This window comes from Olea europaea, unplaced genomic scaffold (genome assembly GCF_002742605.1).
Source record: "Olea europaea var. sylvestris unplaced genomic scaffold, O_europaea_v1 scaffold1286, whole genome shotgun sequence".
NCBI lineage: Eukaryota > Viridiplantae > Streptophyta > Magnoliopsida > Lamiales > Oleaceae > Olea > Olea europaea.
In genome coordinates this window covers 14,409-22,302 of record NW_019230316.1, presented here as the reverse complement: position 1 = coordinate 22,302, position 7,894 = coordinate 14,409, and the positions used below count along the sequence as shown (strand labels likewise).

Sequence of the window (7,894 nt, the reverse complement as noted above, 5' to 3'; positions counted from 1 at the left end):
CATTCAACTGATTTGGGAAAAAATAAAAAATAAATAAATAGTCAATTAAAAGTAACTGAAGAAACGTGCTCTACATACGAATTAATGAATTATCATAGAGACAGAGCTCGGACATGAGTTTTTTATTTTTATTTTTTATTTTATATATATATTTTTTAAATTGTTACTAGACTTATTGTGCATGCACATATTGAAGAATAGAAAAACGACATAGCTACTTTCTAAAAGTCGTTGATGTTATTCTTGAAAATGAAGTGAATTAAATCCATCCATTTATGTGGCCTACCAAGCATTATAATAACATTTCTTCTAGAATATTTGAAACTAAGTTAAATTAATTTTTAAGTTATTAATATTATTAAACATAATTTTTGAAACTACATATTTATATGATATTAAAGGTTAAATTAAGCCCCGCATTTCTCTTTTTTAATTTTCATTATCGAACAAATATGGCATCACCAAATCCTTCATCAGGGCACGTTCCATATAAAAAAGAGATAATTCCATATAAAAAGGAGATGATTGTTCTTCTTCGTTCTTCGGTCTTTTTATTTTATTTATGTTGTGTATGGAAAATTTGTCTTGTGAACAAATTTAAGGATTTTTTTTTTGGGGGCAAATAACACGAATAAAGACGAAAATTGTATGTATTCATTGAAGGGTTGTTAAATGTCACAAATAACAAAGAGAAGTTCAAAACTATTCAAACATTAAAGGCCGCACACATAATTTAGCCTTTTCTTAAAAAATAATAATAATAATAATAAAAATAAAAATTATCAGAAAATGGAAGGAAAAAGAAAAACTTTTTCTAGTTAATAAAATTGAAATAGGCTTGAAAATCATGATATGCTACTGGCTTTAACTACTGATAAGTGATAACTACGTAGCAAATCTGCCCCCCTCAAATGAAAAAGATGCTAAAGTTCCTCCCTCGTTTTCCTTTTGTAACACCATTAAGCAAACAAATTGCTCAAGCATCAGTTGATTTTGTTTGGTAATCTAAAATTGTAAATTGTTTGGCAATCTAAAATTGTAAAGGAGAAAGACTTCATGAAACAACATAAGAACATTGAAGAACAGGACAAAATTCTAATTAACAACCTTCAAAGCACAAAGTTTACATTTTTTAAAATGATAATAATGAGCTTGATGTAAAAGATATGGTACTCTGAAAAATTATTTTTCAAAAAACTGTCAATCAAATAATATCATTTCATAAAAAACTTTAAACACCATCAAACATATTACCGACTAGAAAAAAATGAGATGCAATTCATGTCATCCCTTACCAATGAACTTAATAGATATTTCTTCTTCAAAACTAGAAGATAAATGGCAACTGCTCTTAGAAATGCCATATCTGTATAATAAAGAAAGGTGAAGAAACGGCGCAGTGGATATAATGACAGGATCACTGCTGTTAGAGATGCTATTCTTCTGTTGTACGAACGATTGCAATCATTTCAAGTGGCTCGATGAAAAATGAATAATGTCAATTTAAGGTCAATCAAGCGCTATATCGAAAATTCATGAGTTATCGGGTTTGTTGAAGCGCATTGCTAAAATAATCGGAGAAAAGGACGTGGATATCTCTATCAAATTTTCTTGCACATCTCCACATCTTCCATGCCACATTTCTGCTAATATTTGTGCAGAGATCCTTCTTCAATCGTGCCAAAATAAGCTTGGTCTTCCAATCCTAGTTCGCCTTGAATTGCTCAATATATCGACGTGTCAAAAATATGTAATTGCAGTGTTTATTAAATTGGTCTCCACTATAGGTATGATCTAAAGTGTAAGATTTCACTAGCAACCTCTTTGGGGCATCGAATTTAGAAGCCCATGTTTTCCATTGCAGTCTAGTTTACAAATTTCTTGCACTCTTCTTTCCAAGTTTGCCTTAAACTTTACATTGTACCCGTTCAACGCACCATACGTTTGGACTGCCTCTCAAAACTTTGTTGCGGAAATGAATATATTGATAGGGGTCTTTCTGTAATTTTAAATAAAGAAGAAGGAAGAATAGATTCAGAAAAAGGAACAAAATAGTTGAAATATTTTAAAGATAGAATTGTAACTGATACTAAATTTCAAATAATTAGTAAAAAATGGTTTACCCCTACATGTCCAGTCAACTGCTGCGCCTCAACGCATTTTTTGGAAAACCAACTAGCTCTGTGGAATAAGCTTCCTCATTCAATAACACATATCCCTGCCTGTCTTCACCCACTTCCTCGGTTTGAGAAAGGAGAATATGGACAAAATAAACTCAAAAAAATAGAATTGCATAACCCTACCTCGAACCGAGGATTTTTCATGTTCGGATCAAAAGTGAATTCAAGATAGTGATAACTCCCATCCTCATCGGATGAACATTGGGAGAGTAGTTCTTTTGACGACAGTAGTTCCAATTCATCCTTCTTGTTATCATTGCCCTCTTCTTGTTTTCCCTATACTTCATTGTCATGGCTGCCCGATCCAATTTCAATTTCACTACTTACGTTTCTATCATATTTGATGTCGTCTTTGTTGGACTCAAAGTCGTGGTGAATGTTAGAGAAGTGTCAGTCAAATTAGGCTTTACAACAAGAATAGAATTAAGAAATGCCGTTAAAAATGGACACAAATATTTACGTAGTTCACCCAATTTAGACTACGTCCACAGGCAAGTATATGTGGATTTCACTATAGTAGGAGAATTACAACACACACTCTAAATATAAGGAGATAATAATAATTAATCTCTCTTGTAATAGGAGAAAATAAGTAGGAAATAATCAGGAGAAAACAATAATTTCTCTCTATAATTTTTTCTCTCTACTCACAACTTTTTCTCTCTACTCAATTTTTTCTCTTTCAAATTTTCCTTTCTACACGGCTTTTTTTGTTTCTTCATCCTACCCTTCTATTTATAAGGAAATTCCACTACCCTGTTCACTTCAAAAAGTCAAGAAAAATGGTTGTCAACTCTCTACAAATTTTAGCTGGAAAAGGAAAATTCAATTTGCCCACCTCTTTTGCATTCAATGCATGCATGTACCTTAATTGTAAAGTGACAACCTTAATTGTTAAGAAAAGTGACTTTATCCATTTTGGTCAACAATTGTGCCTTTATCCATTCTTAGGGTATGTTGATGGAGTCAAGGGGTACCGTTTGTGGGATCCCACTGCCCACAAGGTAATAATCAGCTGAGATGTGATATTTGTAGAAGGCAGGGAATGGAAAAAGAAAATGATAGCACATCAAAAGAAAAATCAAAATCTACTAAAGTCGAAGTTGAAGACGAACGAGAAGTTATAGACTCTTCTGAAGCAACACTAGAACACGAAGAACAAGAACAAGCTAAGTCTAGTGCTCCAGAAGTTCGATGATCAACACGGGAGAGAAGAGAACCAGCTTGGCACTCAAATTACATTATGGAAGGCAATGTTGCATACTACTTATTGATAAAAGAAGGAGAGCCATCAACTTTCCATGAGACCATAAATAGCCAAGAAGTCTCTCTGTGGATAACAGCAATGTAAGAAGAAATTGAAGCTCTTAATAAGAACAAGACATGGGATATTGTTCCACTACCACAAGAAATGAAGGCCATTGGGAATAAATGGGTCTACAAGATCAAACGAGATGACAATGATTAAGTAGAGCGGTATTGTGCGAGACTGGTGATGAAGGGATATGCTCAGAAAGAAGGCATCGACTTTAAAGAAATATTTTCTCATGTGGTACGACTCACAACAATTCGAGTAGCCTTGGCGATGTGTGCTACATTTGACTTACACCTAGAGCAATTGGATATGAAAACTGCATTTCTTCATGGAAAACTTGAAGAAGAGATTTATATGCACCAACCAAAATGTCTCGAAGAAAAAAGAAAAGAAAACTTGGTTTGCACATTGAACAAATCTCTATACAGTCTCAAATAGGTGCCGAGATGTTGATATAAGAGATTTGATACCTTTACCATGAGCCTTGAATACAATAGACTTAGATCAGATCCATGTGCATACTACATGAGATTTGGAGATAATAATTTCATTATTCTGCTATTGTACATTGGCGACATGTTGGTAGCAAGCCCCAACAAAGATCGTATTAAAGATTTGAAGGCACGGTTGACTAGAGAGTTTGAAATGAAGGACTTGGGACCAGCAAACAAGATTCTAGGTATGCAAATTTACTGAGACAGAAATAATAGGAAGATTCGACTTAGTCAGAAGAATTACTTGAAGAAAATCTCGTGTCGCTTCAATGTGTAAGATTGTAAGCAATTTCTACCCCACTTCATTAATTTCAAGTTGTCTTCAAGTATGAGTCCTAGCAATGAAGCAGAGAGGAAGGAGATATCTCGAGTACCGTATGCATCAGTAGTGGGTAGCTTGATGTTCGCTATGATTTGTACAAGACCGGACATTGCACAAGTAGTGGGAACGGTTAGTCGATACAAGGCAAATCCTGATAAAGAGCATGGAGTGCTGTAAAGAGGATCCTGCGATATATCAAGAGTACCTCAAATGCTACATTATGTTACGAAGAATCGGACTTTATTGTCAGAGTCTATGTTGATTTAGATTCTACAGGTGATCTTGACAAAAGTAAATCCACCACATGTTATATTGTTACTCTTGTTGGGGGAGTTGTAAGCTGGGTTTCAAAACTGTAGTGCATCGTGTCTACTTCTATAACAAGGGCAGAATACGCGACAGCTACACAAGCTAGTAAAGAGACAATCTGGTTGCACATGTTAATGGAGGAGCTTGGACACAAACAAGAGAAGATTACTCTAATTTATGATAGTCGGAGCACTTTGCACTTGGCAAAGAGTCTTAACATTTCATCAAATGACAAAGCACATTCGAGTTCAATATCCCTTTGTTCGAGAGAAGGTGGAAGAAAGAAGTGTGGATATACAGAAAATCCATAAAGTAGACAACCTAGCAGATATGTTGACAAAGCCAAATTAGTATTGACAAGTTCATATGGTATCGATCATCCATCGACCTAGCAGAAACATAAGTAGCATAGAAATGGCAAGTATCGGAAGGATGAAGTGGTCAACAAAAGTGACTTTAAGTGAAAGAAATGTTGGTCGGTAAAGCCACAATTGTTGACTAAAATGGATAAAACCACTTTACTTAACAATTAAGGTTGCCACTTTAGTACATGCATGCATTCAATGCAAAGAGGTGGGCAAATTGGATTTCCCTTTTCCAGCCACACTTGACAGCCTTGTAGAGAGTTGATGGCCTTAATTGTTAAGTAAAGTGGCTTTATCCATTTTGGTCATCAATTCAGCCAACAGTGAATTCTATAAAGTTCAGATCTTCCTCACAACCTGTCATACAATTAAACAACATTCAGCTAGTGTATGAAGTTCAAGCTTTAACATTGTATATTAGATAGATGCTGTAACAACTTAACTGATATTACTATACAGTAAATGCAAGAAATTCATTCAATGCATCTCTTTCAACCCAGAAATAATAATGGCAGAAAAAAGGCGAGGTAAACTGGAACTAAATCAAAAAACATATGATTCAGGACGATACATATGATTGATGACAGAAAAACAAAAAATAAATATAGAACAAGAAACTGCGGCCATTTAACAGACATCTTAGTGGGAAATGACTAACAAGAAATACTCATTGAAGCAACTACAAAATTTTCAGAAACAGGAAACTAAGTTTATCTATTACGTCTATGAACTCTTCGTACCAAAATAAAAATAAAAAATAAAAAAGGAAAGAAAAGAAAAGAAAAAGTTTGAGATTTACCTTCGTATTGTCCGTCCTTCGGAATGGGTGTGATTCTTCACCGCTTGGGTTGGGCCCTTTGCATAGACAACAACGATGGAAAGGACCTTGATTTCGGGATCGGGTTACCGATTGTCAATTTATTCGCTTTGGCATATTTAGGGTTTCGATTTCGATGAGGGAAATTTCAGGAAAAGAAACTGATTTTCTTCTTTCCCTTTCTGAATGATTGCAATTCGGGTTATGTTTAATCAAAGAGAAAGGCGTGTTTGCGTTTTGTTTTATGTTAAGAGTGAAAGGCGTGCAATTACAACGGCAAAGGCGTGTGAATTACGTTGACGTGGTCAATGATTTGGCAAAACAATTAACACTTGTAAGGCTTAAAACCTGCCAGCTAGACTTTTCGTCTATCGCAAAGACACGCCAGTTAACAAATCTGAGCCGGTTCAACGTCATCTTATTATTTAACATGAATTAATGAAATGAAAATACTCCTCTGTATGCTAATTGTTAAGTACGCATTATTAGATAAAACAAGAGATAAGATAATGAATAATAATTCAAATTTTTCTTCTTGATATTGTCCATTAATATTCAATCTCTTTCGACCCATTATTAATGATTTTTAATTACTTAATCTCTTTTTTTCCTTATATATTAATTCTTATTATATGCCGTATTAATTTTAATTAAATAAATCAGTAACATTTCCGGATGCTGCTGTTGAGAATGCAGGGGGAGTAAAAGGTTTCACATGGTGTATTTGGATTTAAATCAAAATCCAAATACGTATACAGACATCTGGATATGTATGTACATAGAGTACAATGAAACAGGGAAAAAAAAAATTAAGGTCGTGGTTGGTTTGCCGTTTTCGGCCCATTTTACGTTTTTCGTTTTCGAAAAAGTGGAAAACGCATTTGGTCCGTCGTTTTCGAAAGCGCATTTTATAAAATGAGTTAAATTTATAATTGAAAATGCAAAACGACTTTTTATCATTTTCAGCATTTTTAGTTTTAAATGTCGAAAACGCTCAAAACGGCCGTTTTCGAGGAAAACTAAAAATCGTTTTGAAAATGAAAATGGAACCAATCGCACCCTGAATAATTCGGATACGTACATAGAGTAGGTGCTTAGCCACGTTAGTGTTTCAATTTGGGCATTTCGTTCCGTTTAATTTCTGGGAACACTAACATGACAAAGGAAAATAATAATGCGACCTGATTAACTTTTCCCGTATTATTTTTTATCTTCAAAGTAGTCTACAAATATGCATTGTTAGATAAATTATGCTTTTGAAATGTGTTCTCATAACCAATAATAATAATAATAATAATAATAATAATAATAATAATAATAAAAAGAAAGAAAAGAGAAAAAATCAAGATTTTTTCAACATGACCGATTTGGTCTGGTTAACCGATAAAAGTATTACACCGTTAAATTATACAAATTGACAAATATGACTGAAATAAAATAAAAGCTTGATTAGTACCTTGAATGAGGAAAAGTCAAGTGATTAAAGGTGCATGTTTGGCAAAGTTTAAATTATAAATTAAGTTGATTTAATATATTTTTTATCTACAAATTTTGTGAGATCCAATAAAATAATATGACGATATTATGAGAAGATTAAAGGCATGTTTGGTACTGATAATGAGAATCAATTTTTTGATCTTTCAAAAGAAAATGGAATCTCATCTGTGAGTGTAGAAGTCAAAAAATGACGACTGACTATATTAAATAACGATCAAAAAAATTAATTTTTTGGCTTGAAAAATTAGAATCAAACGGTGGCCCGGGGGTGATAGGTTAACATCATTGGTTGTTTGCATCAGTTGCCTTTGTAAAATTAAAACGCTGATATGGAACAGCCCATATGGTTATGCGGATTGTGTGCGTGTCTTTGTGTGAGACAGAAAGAGATGTTACCCAAGGATCCAATGTTCTCTCTCTCTCTCCTCTCTATTATTTACAAGGTTACGACACCATAAACGTGAGTCACAAATAGTCTTCAAACTTTGAAATGTCCATTTTTAATAATTAAAACTTTGATCATTTATCCCATTTTTTATATTTCAAGTTAGTGAACAACGGAATTATTGACTAAAATTTAATAATTTGAGATCAA

The 7,894-nt window shown here is 33.6% G+C and overlaps 1 long non-coding RNA gene across 1 annotated transcript; it reads right to left on the bottom strand.

The window, feature by feature from the left end:
* Positions 1-1,075: 1,075 nt before the first annotated feature.
* LOC111374756 lies at positions 1,076-6,021 on the bottom strand. The gene is made up of 3 exons (XR_002699185.1): positions 5,785-6,021; positions 2,124-5,342; positions 1,076-1,999 (listed from the first exon to the last, which is right to left on the bottom strand). It is a non-coding gene; the product is annotated as an uncharacterized LOC111374756 (long non-coding RNA).
* Positions 6,022-7,894: the final 1,873 nt, after the last annotated feature.